Source organism: Colobus angolensis, unplaced genomic scaffold, assembly GCF_000951035.1.
Source record: "Colobus angolensis palliatus isolate OR3802 unplaced genomic scaffold, Cang.pa_1.0 Scaffold27, whole genome shotgun sequence".
NCBI lineage: Eukaryota > Metazoa > Chordata > Mammalia > Primates > Cercopithecidae > Colobus > Colobus angolensis.
Genome location: NW_012115932.1, coordinates 16,104,480 through 16,117,211, shown reverse-complemented (window position 1 = coordinate 16,117,211; position 12,732 = coordinate 16,104,480). Strand labels below are relative to the sequence as shown.

The 12,732-nt window shown below is 49.0% G+C and overlaps 1 protein-coding gene across 1 annotated transcript in view; it reads left to right on the top strand.

Moving 5' to 3' along the window:
• Positions 1–1,688: 1,688 nt before the first annotated feature.
• STK10 (serine/threonine kinase 10) overlaps positions 1,689–12,732 on the top strand; it is an 87,105-nt gene continuing 76,061 nt past the window's right edge. Inside the window, exons 1-2 of the mRNA XM_011947791.1 lie at positions 1,689–1,733; positions 2,737–2,875. The gene's annotated coding sequence lies outside the window, so the exon portion shown is untranslated. The remainder of the gene's footprint in view (positions 1,734–2,736; positions 2,876–12,732) is intronic.

Genomic DNA, 12,732 nt, shown 5'->3' with positions numbered 1-12,732 from the left:
TTATTTATTATTTTATTTATTTATTTTTATTTTTTTATTTATTTATTTATTTTTATTTTATTTATTTATTTATTTATTTATTTATTTAGAGATGGAGTCTCACTCTCTTGCCCAGGCTGGAGTGGAGTGGCGCCATCTCAGCTCACTGTAATCTCCACCTCCCAGGTTCAGGTGATTCTCCTGCCCCCGCCTCTCAAGTAGCTGCGACTACAGGTGGCTACCACCATACCCAGCTAATTTTTGTATGTTAGTAGTGATGGGGTTTCACCATGTTGGCCAGACTGGTCTCAAACTCCTGACCTCGGGTGATCCACCCACTTCGGCCTCCCAAAGTGCTGGAATGACAGGTAAGTATCACTTTTATTTTTGATTGGGTTGACACTTGAAAGGTTAAGGGACTCACCCAGATCACACAGGAGAGCTGTGAACCCAGGTCTGGCTGACCCACTCCTAACCATGGCCCATCCCACAGCATCCCCGGCTCATGCCACCCTGCATGGAGTGCAGAGAGGCTGAGGAGAGGCCTGGAAGGTTGAGTGACACATCAAGGATTCTGGGATGGCCCAGAAGAGGAAAGGTGCTCAGTATAATGCCATACCATCCAAGGTATTTTCCCTGAGTTTACATCAGGAGGGAGCCAGTGGTAATCCTGACATAGTCTTCAGTGCCATAAACCTGAATGTTGAAATCCCAAAAGAGCAAAATGCCCAAAGTCTCAAATCCTGTCAAGTACAATCCTGAAAGATCAAAATCCCAAAAATATGATTCTAAAAAACTTTTTAAAAAATTCTTCGTATTTATTTATATTTTAAAGGGGAATTTGAGAAACATAAAAACATGAAGGTGCTTCACAGGCCACTGTACACTGTCAAATAGTCAGTAATAATGTACATATTTTGTACGCGTAAACAGCTATACCAAGGATGGTTGCACAGGTGTAACAATTATGAACAGACTGTCCGGGCGTGGTGGCTCATGCCTGTAGTCCCAGCACTTTGGGAGGCCGAGGTGGGCAGATCACCTGAGGCCACGAGTTTGAGACCAGCCTGGCCAACATGGCAAAACCCCATCTCTACTAAATATATGAAAATTAGATGGGCATGGTGGCAGGCGCCTGTAATCTCAGCTACTTGGGAGGCTGAGGCAAGAGAATCACTTGAACCCAGAAGGTAAAGGTTGCAGTGAGCCGAGATGATGCCACTGCACTCCAGCCTGGGTGACAGAGTGAGACTCCGTCTCAAAAAAAAGAAAAAAAATGATGAGCAGATGACCCGCACCCATAAAGAAATAGGTCAAAAAGGGAAATGTATAAATGCATATCACCAGGATTGGTGGTTGTGTACACACAGCTTTATAGGTGTTGTGTGAAATACTGTAACGAACAACCGAAGCCTGTTGATGAGATCGACCAAAACCCTCAACGGGTCACTAGGGCATATGCAGATGCCGAAAGAGCCAGAATCTGGAGAAAGTTTATCTTTCACAAATGCAGGTGTACCAAAAGGACATCCCTATATTCACTGAGGAACTTTCAGCATTTTTACATACATGCACAATGCTTACACACCAGCAATGCCGAGATAATACACTTTCAGGGAGTCAAATTTGCAACAAACGCATAAAAGGAATTAGAACTCTCTCAAAGTCTCTACACCATTTATACCTGCAGCATTGAAAATGATGTGAAGGGCCGGGCGCGGTGGCTCAAGCCTGTAATCCCAGCACTTTGGGAGGCTGAGATGGGCGGATCACGAGGTCAGGAGATCGAGACCATCCTGGCTAACACGGTGAAACACCGTCTCTACTAAAAATACAAAAAGCTAGCTGGGCGAGGTGGCGGGCGCCTGTAATCCCAGCTACTAGGAGGCTGAAGCAGGAGAATGGCGTGAACCTGGGAGGCGGAGCTTGCAGTGAGCAGAGATTGCGCCACTGCACTCAAGCCTGGGCAACAGAGCGAGACTCTGTCTCAAAAAAAAAAAAAAAAGGAAATGTAGATACAGATATAACCTTGTTTAAATTTGCATGCAGGCTAGGCGCGGTGGCTCAAGCCTGTAATCCCAGCACTTTGGGAGGCCGAGACGGGCGGATCATGAGGTCAGGAGATCGAGACCATCCTGGCTAACACGGTGAAACCCCGTCTCTACTAAAAATACAAAAACTAGCCAGGCGAGGTGGCGGGTGCCTGTAGTCCCAGCTACTCAGGAGGCTGAAGCAGGAGAATGGCGTGAACCTGGGAGGCGGAGCTTGCAGTGAGCCGAGATTGCGCCACTGCACTCAAGCCTGGGCAACAGAGCGAGACTCTGTCTCAAAAAAAAAAAAAAAGGAAATGTAGGACCCACAGGCCTTCGTTACAGAGCCACTTACTGCCCCACCGAGTTCCCAGGTAGATGACAGTATCGGGGAGGATACATGGCACATGTTACATGGCTCTTGGGTGTGCCTTCTCTCAGCAAGCAGGCACTGCCTTTGAAGAGTATCATTTGGGAGATAGAATCTAACAGTATAAAAGTGATAATCTGGTATGAATTGAGACTTTAGGTTATAAGGAGCCAAAATACTCAAACTTTTTTAGGTGGGGGAAAGGTAGGGAATGTGGGAGGTGGAATTTATTTGCACAAATAACTGAAGACTTCAAGGATGGCTAGCTTCAGGCACAGCTTGTTCCAGGAGTTTTAAAGAGTTATGATAAGGGGTGGAGTGTGGTGGCTCACACCTGTAATCCTAGCACTTTGGGAGGCCGAGGCAGGTGGATCACGAGGTCAGGAGATCGAGACCATCCTGGCTAACACGGTGAAACCCCGTCTCTACTAAAAATACAAAAACTAGCCAGGCGAGGTGGCGGGTGCCTGTAGTCCCAGCTACTCAGGAGGCTGAGGCAGGAGAATGGCGTGAACCTGGGAGGCGGAGCTTGCAGTGAGCAGAGATTGCGCCACTGCACTCAAGCCTGGGCAACAGAGCGAGACTCTGTCTCAAAAAAAAAAAAAAAGGAAATGTAGGACCCACAGGCCTTCGTTACAGAGCCACTTACTGCCCCACCGAGTTCCCAGGTAGATGACAGTATCGGGGAGGATACATGGCACATGTTACATGGCTCTTGGGTGTGCCTTCTCTCAGCAAGCAGGCACTGCCTTTGAAGAGTATCATTTGGGAGATAGAATCTAACAGTATAAAAGTGATAATCTGGTATGAATTGAGACTTTAGGTTATAAGGAGCCAAAATACTCAAACTTTTTTAGGTGGGGGAAAGGTAGGGAATGTGGGAGGTGGAATTTATTTGCACAAATAACTGAAGACTTCAAGGATGGCTAGCTTCAGGCACAGCTTGTTCCAGGAGTTTTAAAGAGTTATGATAAGGGGTGGAGTGTGGTGGCTCACACCTGTAATCCTAGCACTTTGGGAGGCCGAGGCAGGTGGATCACTTTCAGCTCAGGAGTTTGAGACCAGCCTGGGCAACAGGGCAAAACCCCGTCTCTACAAAAAATACAAAAATGAGCTGGGCATTAGTGGTTTGTGCCTGTAATCCCAGCTACTTGGGAGGCTGAGGCTGGAGGATTGCTTGAGCCCAGGAAGCAGAGGCTGCAGTGAACTAAGATTCTGCCAGTGCACTCCAGCCCCGGTGACAGAGTGAGACCCTGCCTCAAAAAAATTAAAAAAATAAATAAATAAATAAATAGTTACGATATGGACTTGATTTCTTTATCCAACTCTTGGCCCCCATCCTCTGTGTTAGCCCCATTCTCATGCTGGTTTTCTGCCCTTGATGACAAGATGGCGTGGGAGCTCCAGCCATCACATCTGAATTCCAAGCAGCAGGATGGAAGACAAGAGGGTAGAATAACCACCCATCCCTATCCCACACTGAAGACTCTTTTAAAGAGACTTCAGAAAAGCTCCACATGGCACCTTGATTTATGTCTCATTGGCTGTAGCATATCTATCACACACAGCTGGAATGGAGGCTGGGGAATGTGTTTTTTTTTAGCTGGGTAGCCATATGTTCTGATACCAAAAAAAGAAGGGGGAAATGGAAGCCAGCTAGCACCCTCTGTGTCCCCTGGTATGCAGCTTCACTGAATGAGCTTGGCTGGAGGGGAGTATCAGAGATGGAAAAGGCACTGAAGTGTACCGTGTCCTCGACCTCATTCACAGCTGGGGCGTGACCTAGACTACAGCTCAGCCAGCAGATAAACCCTGCTCTGGCTCCCGCTCCAGTTCTCCTCGTGGCCCTGACTGCTCCAGCCCTAGGCAGCTTTCCCCCTGTTGGTGGCAGCAGTTAAAGGAACATTTTGGAAATCGTGATGTATGAAGAGAAGCTGAAATGGGAACAGCCGACAGGTTCAGAGCCAGGTCCTGATTGCAGCTCTGTGTTTAGGGTTGACTTTCCTGCAGATGCCTGTCCTGCTTAGAGGGGCTTTCTGCTCCTCCATCCATCTCCCGTTTGCCCCGCATGGCTGGGAAGCATTACTGGCCTGAGCTTGGGGCCCAGGGGTCCATTCCCTGACGTCCATTCCAGGTTCCTCTTTTTGGAGGCTTTGGGGCACAGGACTGGCCCTTTTGTGAGATGGAGAGAATACCCACATGGTATGTCACCGTGGGGCCATTCTGTGTAACATCTAGGGCCTGTTCTGATTGGAATGGATATGGTTGGCCATGCCTTGCTGGCTACTAAACATCTTGGGTCTCCACCCTCTTATCATGGAAAGGATGAGAGGCTAGGATTAGATGTGGTGTCAAAGGGGACTTTGCAGTGTTGTAGTTTCTTTAATAAGGAGAAGGTATTCATGCGTTGCTGTGTAATTAAAAACTGTTTCTAAAAATGTATTGGACTCAAAAGGCTGCATATTGTATGATTCCAATTATATGACACTTTAGAAAAAGGCAAGGCCATAGGCATAGAAAACAAATTAGTGATTACATAGGGACTGGAAACGGGAAGAGTTTACTACAAAGGTCACAGGGGAACCTTGGAGGATGATGGATGGATTTTGTATCTAAATTGTGATGGGGGTTCCATGACTGAATATGTTTGTCAAAATTTATAAAACTGTGTACCTTTAAAAAAGTGAATTTTTTCCATATGTAAATTATACCTCAATAATCCTGACTTTAAAAAGTGTATCAGGCCGGGCATGGTGGGTCACGCCTGTAATGCCAGCACTTTGGGAGGCTGCAGCGGGTGGATCATGAGGTCAGGAGTTCAAGACCAGCCTGGCCAAGACGGTGAAAGCCCATCTGTACTAAAAATACAAAAATTAGCTGGGTACGGCGGCAGGTCCCTATAATCCCAGCTACTCGGGATGCTGAGGCAGGAGAATCATTTGAACCCAGGTGGCAGAGGTTGCAGTGAGTCAAGATCACGCTACTGAATTCCAGCCTGGGTGACAGAGACTCCGTCTCAAAAAAAAAAAAAAAGAGAAAAATGCATTAGCTAGGCATAGTGGCACATGCCTGTAATCCCAACACTTTGAGAAACCAAGGTAGGAGATTGCTTGTGGCTAGAAGTCCAAGACTACCAGTTTGGACAACGTAGTGAGACTCTGTCTCCGCAAAACAGAAAATTATTTATTTATTTATTTTGAGACAGAGTTCCACTCTTGTTGCCCAGGCAACAATTGTGCAATGGTGCAATCTCGGCTCACTGCAGCCTCCGCCTCCTGGGTTCAATCGATTCTTCTGCCTCAGCCTCCCAAGTAGCTGGGATTACAGGCATGCGCCACCACACCCGGCTAATTTTGTATTTTTAGTGGAGACGGGGTTTCTCCATGTTGGTCAGGCTGGTCTTGAACTCCCAACCTCAGGTGATCCGCCCACCTCGGCCTCCCAAAGTGCTGGGATTACAGGCATGAGCCACCATGCCCAGCCAAAAAAATTTTTTTATAAACTAGCTGAGCGCGGTGGCTCATACCTGTGGTTCCAGCTACTCAGGAGGCTGAGGTCGGAAGATTGCTTGAGCCTGGGAGGTCGAGGCTGCAGTGGGCCATGATCCACTGCACTCTAGCCTGGGCAACAGAGTGGGACCCCGTCTGAAACAAACAAACAAAACAAAATTAGGCTGGGCACAGTGGCTCACGCCTGTAATCCCAGCACTTTGGGAGGCCGAGGTGGGTGGATCACCCCGAGGTCAGGAGTTCAAAATCAGCCTGGCCAACGTGGTAAAACCTTGTCTCTACCAATAATACAAAAAAATTAGCCTGGCGTAGTGGCACGTGCCTGTCATCCCAGCTACTAGGGAGGCTGAGGCAGGAGAATCGCTTGAACCCAGGAGGTGGAGGTTATAGTGAGCCAAGATCATGCTACTGCACTCCAGCCTAGGCAACACAGCAAGACTCAAGAAAGAAAGAAAGGAAGAGAGAGACAGAGAAAGAAAGAGAGAGGGAGAGAGGGAGGGAAGGAGGGAGGGAGAAAGAGAGAGAAAGAGAGAAGGGAGGGAGGGAGGGAGGGAGGAAGGAAGGAAACCCAACAACAATAAAACAAAATTAAAGAGTGTATCCTACCCACCTCACTGGGTTACTATGAGGATTAAATGACAATATGCACTGTGTCCTTATCCTCATGCCTGGCACATTATAAGGGCTCAAAAAATGATGGTGATTAGATCATAATTATCTTCATCATCACCATCAGTATTTTTATCATTCCTATTTCATTTATATCAGTAAATTAGACATAAGCAAGACACATTTTTGCCATTAAAAAAATTGCGGCAAATACTCCAGTCCTGGACTCATCTTAGAACCAACATAGCAATAATCTCCTTTTATTGACTATTTTCCACACTGAGAACTGGACATGGCTGATGGCTGGAGCCCTGCCTATGTCGATTATAATCATCCCATTTCACAGACCAGGAAGTGAAGGGCCAGAGAGCTTGGGCGACTTGCCAGTAACCACACAGCTAGTGAGAGGCATCACCTGGGTACAGCCTTGGTCTGTGTGGTCCTGTAGCCCATGCAGGCTCTGATCTTGGCCCCTGGCTGGAGACACAGAGGTTCAGGATGAGGCCACAGGGACAGGGGGCAGGCAGCTTGCAGACTCCAGAGAGAAGGATTCCTGGTCCAGGAGCCCTAGTCTGGGGCCTGGCTTCCCAGAGCAGGGCAGTTGGTACTTGCATTCCTGGCTGGCATGTCTATTATACCACTCCTGAGAGCCTGGCTGGGAGAACTGAGCCTTGTGGATTCCTGGCCAGGCACCACTGGGCAAGCTGGACACAGCAGTGCTGTTGTAGGCAGAGGAAGGACTCAGAGCAGTGCCCTTGGGTGACCAGGCTTAGGACAGCCTGGGAACCTGGCAGGCCAAGGGAGGTAGCTCCCCTGCTCACAGCGGTCTTGGGTGGTAACAGTGACTCAATCAGGACAGTCCCATGGGATGCGGAGCACAAGGCTGTCACCCTGGAATCTTCTCACTCCACCTCCCCAATCTATCCATTGAGCAGTTATCTTTCTCTCTGCCTTGGCTGCTATCTGGACCACTGTGATGACCTTCAGCTGAGCCCCTGCCCCTGCTGCCCAGCAAGCTCTTTGCTGTGCTAGAGGGAATTATTTGTTTATTTATTTTATTTTATTTTATTTATAACAAAATAAATGTTACAAGCATAGCTGGATCTCGCTATGTTGCCCAGGCTGGCCTTGAACTCCTGGCCTCAAGTGATTCTCCCACCTTTGCCTCCTAAGTAGCTGGCCCTATGGCATTGAGCCCCTGCTTTCAGCCATGGGAATTTTTTTAAATGCAAAGACCAGACTGTGTCTGCCCCACTCAGAACCTCTCATGAACTGCCCACTGCATTTCAAATAAAATGCACCCTCCACAGCGTGGCCCAGAGGTCCTGCAGAGTCAAGGTCTGCTGACCTCTGACCTCTGACCTCGAGTCACTTTCCCTTCATCTGCCCCCTCCCACCACACAAGTCTGTTCCCGTTTCCAGGAATATTCTTCCTGCTTCCCACCTTCCTGCTCCTTGCCTGCTCAGACCTACTCAACCTACGAACCTCAGGGAAGAAGGACCCTGGCATTGAGCTGTCTGCCGCATGTGCACGTGGACTTTGTGTCTCCCTGCTGATTAGCACATAAAAGACTCTTGGCTACCAGCCCTCCAGCCTCTCTGGCCCTTCCCTTTCCACATCCCCTGGTGCCAACACCAACAGCCAGTGGAAAATTTAATAGGCAAAAAGGAGACCGAGTCTCGCTCTGTCACCCAGGCTGGAGTGCAGTGGTGTGATCTTGGCTCACTGCAACCTCCGCCTCCTGGGTTCAAGCGATTCTCCTGCCTCAGCCTCCTGAGTAGCTGGGATTACAGGCACCCACCACCACGCCCAGCTAATTTTTGTATTTTTAGTAGAGACGGGGTTTCATCATGTTGGCCAGAATGGTCTTGAACTCCTGACCTCATGATCTACCCGCCTCTGCCTCCCAAAGTGCTGGGATTACAGGCATGAGCCACTGTGCCCGGCCCCAGTGGACATTTTGTAAACACCAGCTCATGTCAGCCATTGCCTCTGCTGGCTCCTTGACCTAGAGTGCCCTCGCCCCATCTATTCTGTTCCTTTAAGACACAACCCAAATGTCATTTCTTCTGGGCACCCTCCCAGTTCCCTCAGCTACAAGGAGTTTCTGCGCATTCTGACCTCCCACATGCCTGCACCTCACTCTGTTCCAAGTGTCGCTCACCGTTTCCATGTCCCCTCTGCCTTCCTGCTCCAAGCACAGAGCCAGACACATAGTAAGTGCCCTCCCAGTGTCTGCAGACGCAACAGATCCCTATGTCTCAGTTGGGCTTACGTTTACAAACCTGAACTCTAAAGCCAGACCCTGGTTTGAATCTCAGATCTGTGACTTCCCACCTGCATGACCTTGAGCAAGTGGCTTAACCTTTCCAAGCCTCAATTTCTTGTTCTGTAAAATGGGGACAATAATTGTGCCTGCTTCATAGGACTGTTATGAAGACAGAATGGGTCAGTGCGCATGACCTGCTTAGAAATGAATCCAGTACACGGTGAGCACTCCTTAATATTGGTGGCTTTTTTTTTTTTTTTTTGAGATGGAGTCTCACTGAGTCGCACAGGCTGGAGTGCAGTGGTGCGATCTCAGCTCACTGCAACTTCTGCTGCCCAGGTTCAAGCAATTTTCCTGCCTCAGCCTGGTGAGTAGCTGGGATTACAGGCGCCTGCCACCACACCTGGCTAATTTTTGTATTTTTAGTAGAGACAGGATTTCAACATCTTGGCCAGGCTGGCCTTGAACTCCTGACCTCATAATCCACCTGTCTCAGCCTCCCAAAGTGCTGGGATTACAGGTGTGAGCCACCGTGCCTGGCCTAACATTGGTGGCTTTTATATTTCTCCCTGGCATGGGCTTGACATTTCAGCTGCCTGTGGCAAGTGCTTTCTGAAATGACAGCCGTTCTCCTCCATTTCCAGAGCTGGACAGAGGCCTCACAGAGCCCCAGATACAGGTGGTTTGCCGCCAGATGCTAGAAGCCCTCAACTTCCTGCATAGCAAGAGGATCATCCACCGAGATCTGAAAGCTGGCAACGTGCTGATGACCCTTGAGGGAGACATCAGGCTGGGTAAGGGACTCAGGGTGGGAAAGGTGGAGCCACAGGATGCCTGCCTGGGGGTGTCGGCCTGGCCTCTGCAGGCCAGTGGGAGTGTGGACCTCGTGGGGGGGTGAGGTCCTCATGGCTACGCCCTCTTGGCATGTCAGCAATTCCCCCCTTCCTACTCTTCGTTCTTTTTTAAAAATTATTTTATTTTATTTTATTTTTTTGAGACAGTCATGCTCTGTCACCCAGGCTGGTGTGCAGTGGTGCATTCTTGGCTCACTGCAACCTCCACCTCCCAGGTTCAAGTGATTCTTGTGTTTCAGCTTCCCAAGTAGCTGGGATCACAGGCGCCTGCCGCCATGCCTGGCTACTTTTTATACTTTTAGTAGAGATGAGGTTTCACCATGTTGGCCAGGCTGATCTCGAACTCCTGATCTCAAGTGATATGCCCGCCTTGGCCTCCCAAAATGCTGAGATTACAGGTATGCACCACTGTGCCTGGCCAGCTTCTTTCTAATCAAGAGAATTCGAGTGAGAGTGATGGATGGAGGGATGACCCAGCTCCATCCCCAGATGGAAAACAGTAGAACATTAAGCACATATATCAAAACCTTCTTTTTTTTTTTTTTTTTTTGGGCAGTCTCACTGTTGCCCAGGCTGGAGTGCAGTGGCGAAATCTCGGCTCACTGCAACCTCCACCTCCTGGGTTCAAGTGATTCTCTTGCCTCAGCCTTCTGAGTAGCTGGGACTACAGGCACCCACCACCATGTCTGGCTAATTTTTGTATTTTTAGTAGAGACCAGGTTTCACCATGTTGGCCAGGCTGGTCTCAAGCTCCTGACCCAAGTGAACCACCCACCTCAGCCTCCCAAGGTGCTGGGATTACAGGTGTGAACCACCACTCCCGGCTCAAAACCTTCTTTAAATGTCTCTTTGTATTTTTAATGTTTTTATTTTTTTAACCAAAGTGACACATACGTGTGTCATCTCCTCATGTGTCTCCTTTTGCCATCCACCTGCAGAGACAAGTGCTTTGAGCTCTTCTCCTGTGTACTTCTGCATCACCAAATTATATGGCTGCAATGCATTTTTGAAAGTAATGATTTTTGGCTGCGCACAGTGGCTCACGCCTGTAATCCCAGCACTTTGGGAGCCAAGGTGGGTGGATCACCTGAGGTCAGGAGTTTGAGACCAGCCTGGCCAACATCTCGAAACCCCAATCTCTACTAAAAATACAAAAATTAGCCGGGCGTGGTGGCACACGCCTGTAGTCCCAGCTACTCGGGAGGCTGAGGCAGGAGAATTGCTTGAACCCAGGAGGTGGAAGTTGCAGTGAGCTGAGACTGCGCCACTGCACTCCAGTCTGGGCAACAGAGTAAGACTCTGCTAAAAAAAAAACAAAAAAACACACAGTTGGTACTCAATAAACACTCACTTCCAGCACTACCATCACTTTAGCCTATGGTTAGTTACTTCAGCATCCCCAACTCCCAACCCCCCCGCCCCGGCCCTGCCCAATGTGCTGGAGACCCTGGCAGGTGGACCAGTCAGGAAGCCAAATGCCCATCTCTCACTCCTGCCTTCACCTAGCCTAGCATTGCTATTTCCTGCTACCAGCAGGCTGGGGACCTGGTTCTTTCACTAGGGCTACCATGCCAGCATCTGATACATGTTAACTCATTCCATTCTCAAAGGCCACTGATAACATCTTGCAGGATGGATTTGGGACCTAGCAAGACTGACTTATCCAGGGTCACTCTGCTGATAAGAGGAACAACTGGGGTTCAAACCAAGGCAGCTGGCTCCAGAGCCTATGCGCTTAACCACTACCCTCTTGTCGCCTCTCTTAGTGGCAAATGATAAAAGCCCACTTCCTAAGAGTTAAGGCAGACAGGAAAATGTGTACATCATGGAGCCAAATTGGAGAAGAAATACAGCTGGGTGGGCTTTAAAGTTAGTTGGAACCTGGAACATAAACACTGCCAGGACCATCTCCCCAGCCCTTGGCTTTCTGTGCATGTAGGTTAGGCTCCCAGACCAACCCTCTCCACCAAGCTCAGGATACCATCTAGTTTCACCTTTCCCAGCATCACCACCTGCTGCATGAGCCTGAACTCACCATTGGAGGCTTTGGCATCAATAATCCTGGGGGAGGGCTCTGATTGGCCCCCCCTTGGCCCAGATAGTAATCCTTGGAACAAGCAGTGAGGCCCAGGAAGGAGGGTGTCTCCCATAGGCCCGGCTTATCTTCAGTCTCTGGCATGGAGGGTGGGGTCACGTGACAACACGGAAGTAGCCCTTGCCCCCACAGTGAGGCAGTGTGGTGGGTGGGGAGATGGTTTTTCAGAGGAAGGGAGGGTTTGGACTGGCCAGAAAAACAAATTGCTGTCCACCTACTCTGCCCAGCCTATGACAATCACAGAGGCCCAGCAGAGGGAAAGTAAGTGAGGCAGAAGCTTGAGGGATGGGAAGCAAGAACAAAGGGCTGTGTTGGTGATGAGTGTGGGGAGAGTGTCAGGAAGACAGTGCAGTGTGATGCGGGGAGGAGAGTCAGTGAAGGCCGAAGGTGGGGGGTCAGACTGGAAGACGAAGCCCTCATCAAATGGGCACGTGTCTCTAGGTTCCTAAAAAAAAACAAAAGAAAATAAAAATAACCTTACTGTAAGCACACCATGGGTTCACTTTGCTCACTGCCTTGACAGATCTGATTTATCAAGACAGGGGAATTGCAATGGAGAAAGAATAATTTATGCAGAGCCGCTGTGCAGGAGACTGGAGTTTTATTATTACTCAAATCAGCCTCCCCAAGCATTCTGGGATCAGAGTTTTTAAAGATAATTTGGCAGGCAGGGGCTTGGGAAGTGGGGGGTGCTGATTGGTCAGGTTGGAGATGGAATTGTAGGGGGTCAATATGAGTTTTTCTGGCTGTTTTCTATTCCTGGGTGTCATGGAAGAACTGGTGGAGCTGGATTACCGCCTGGGTGGTGTCAACTGATCCATCGAATGTAGGGTCTACAAAATAACTCAAGGCTGATCTGAGGTTTGACAATAGTGATGTTATCCCCAGGAGCAATTTGGGGAGTTCAGACTCTTGAAGCCAGAGGCTGTGTGACCCCTAAACTGTAATTTTTTTTTTTGAGACGGAGTCTCGCTCTGTTGCCCAGGCTGGAGTGCAGTGGCCAGATCTCAGCTCAC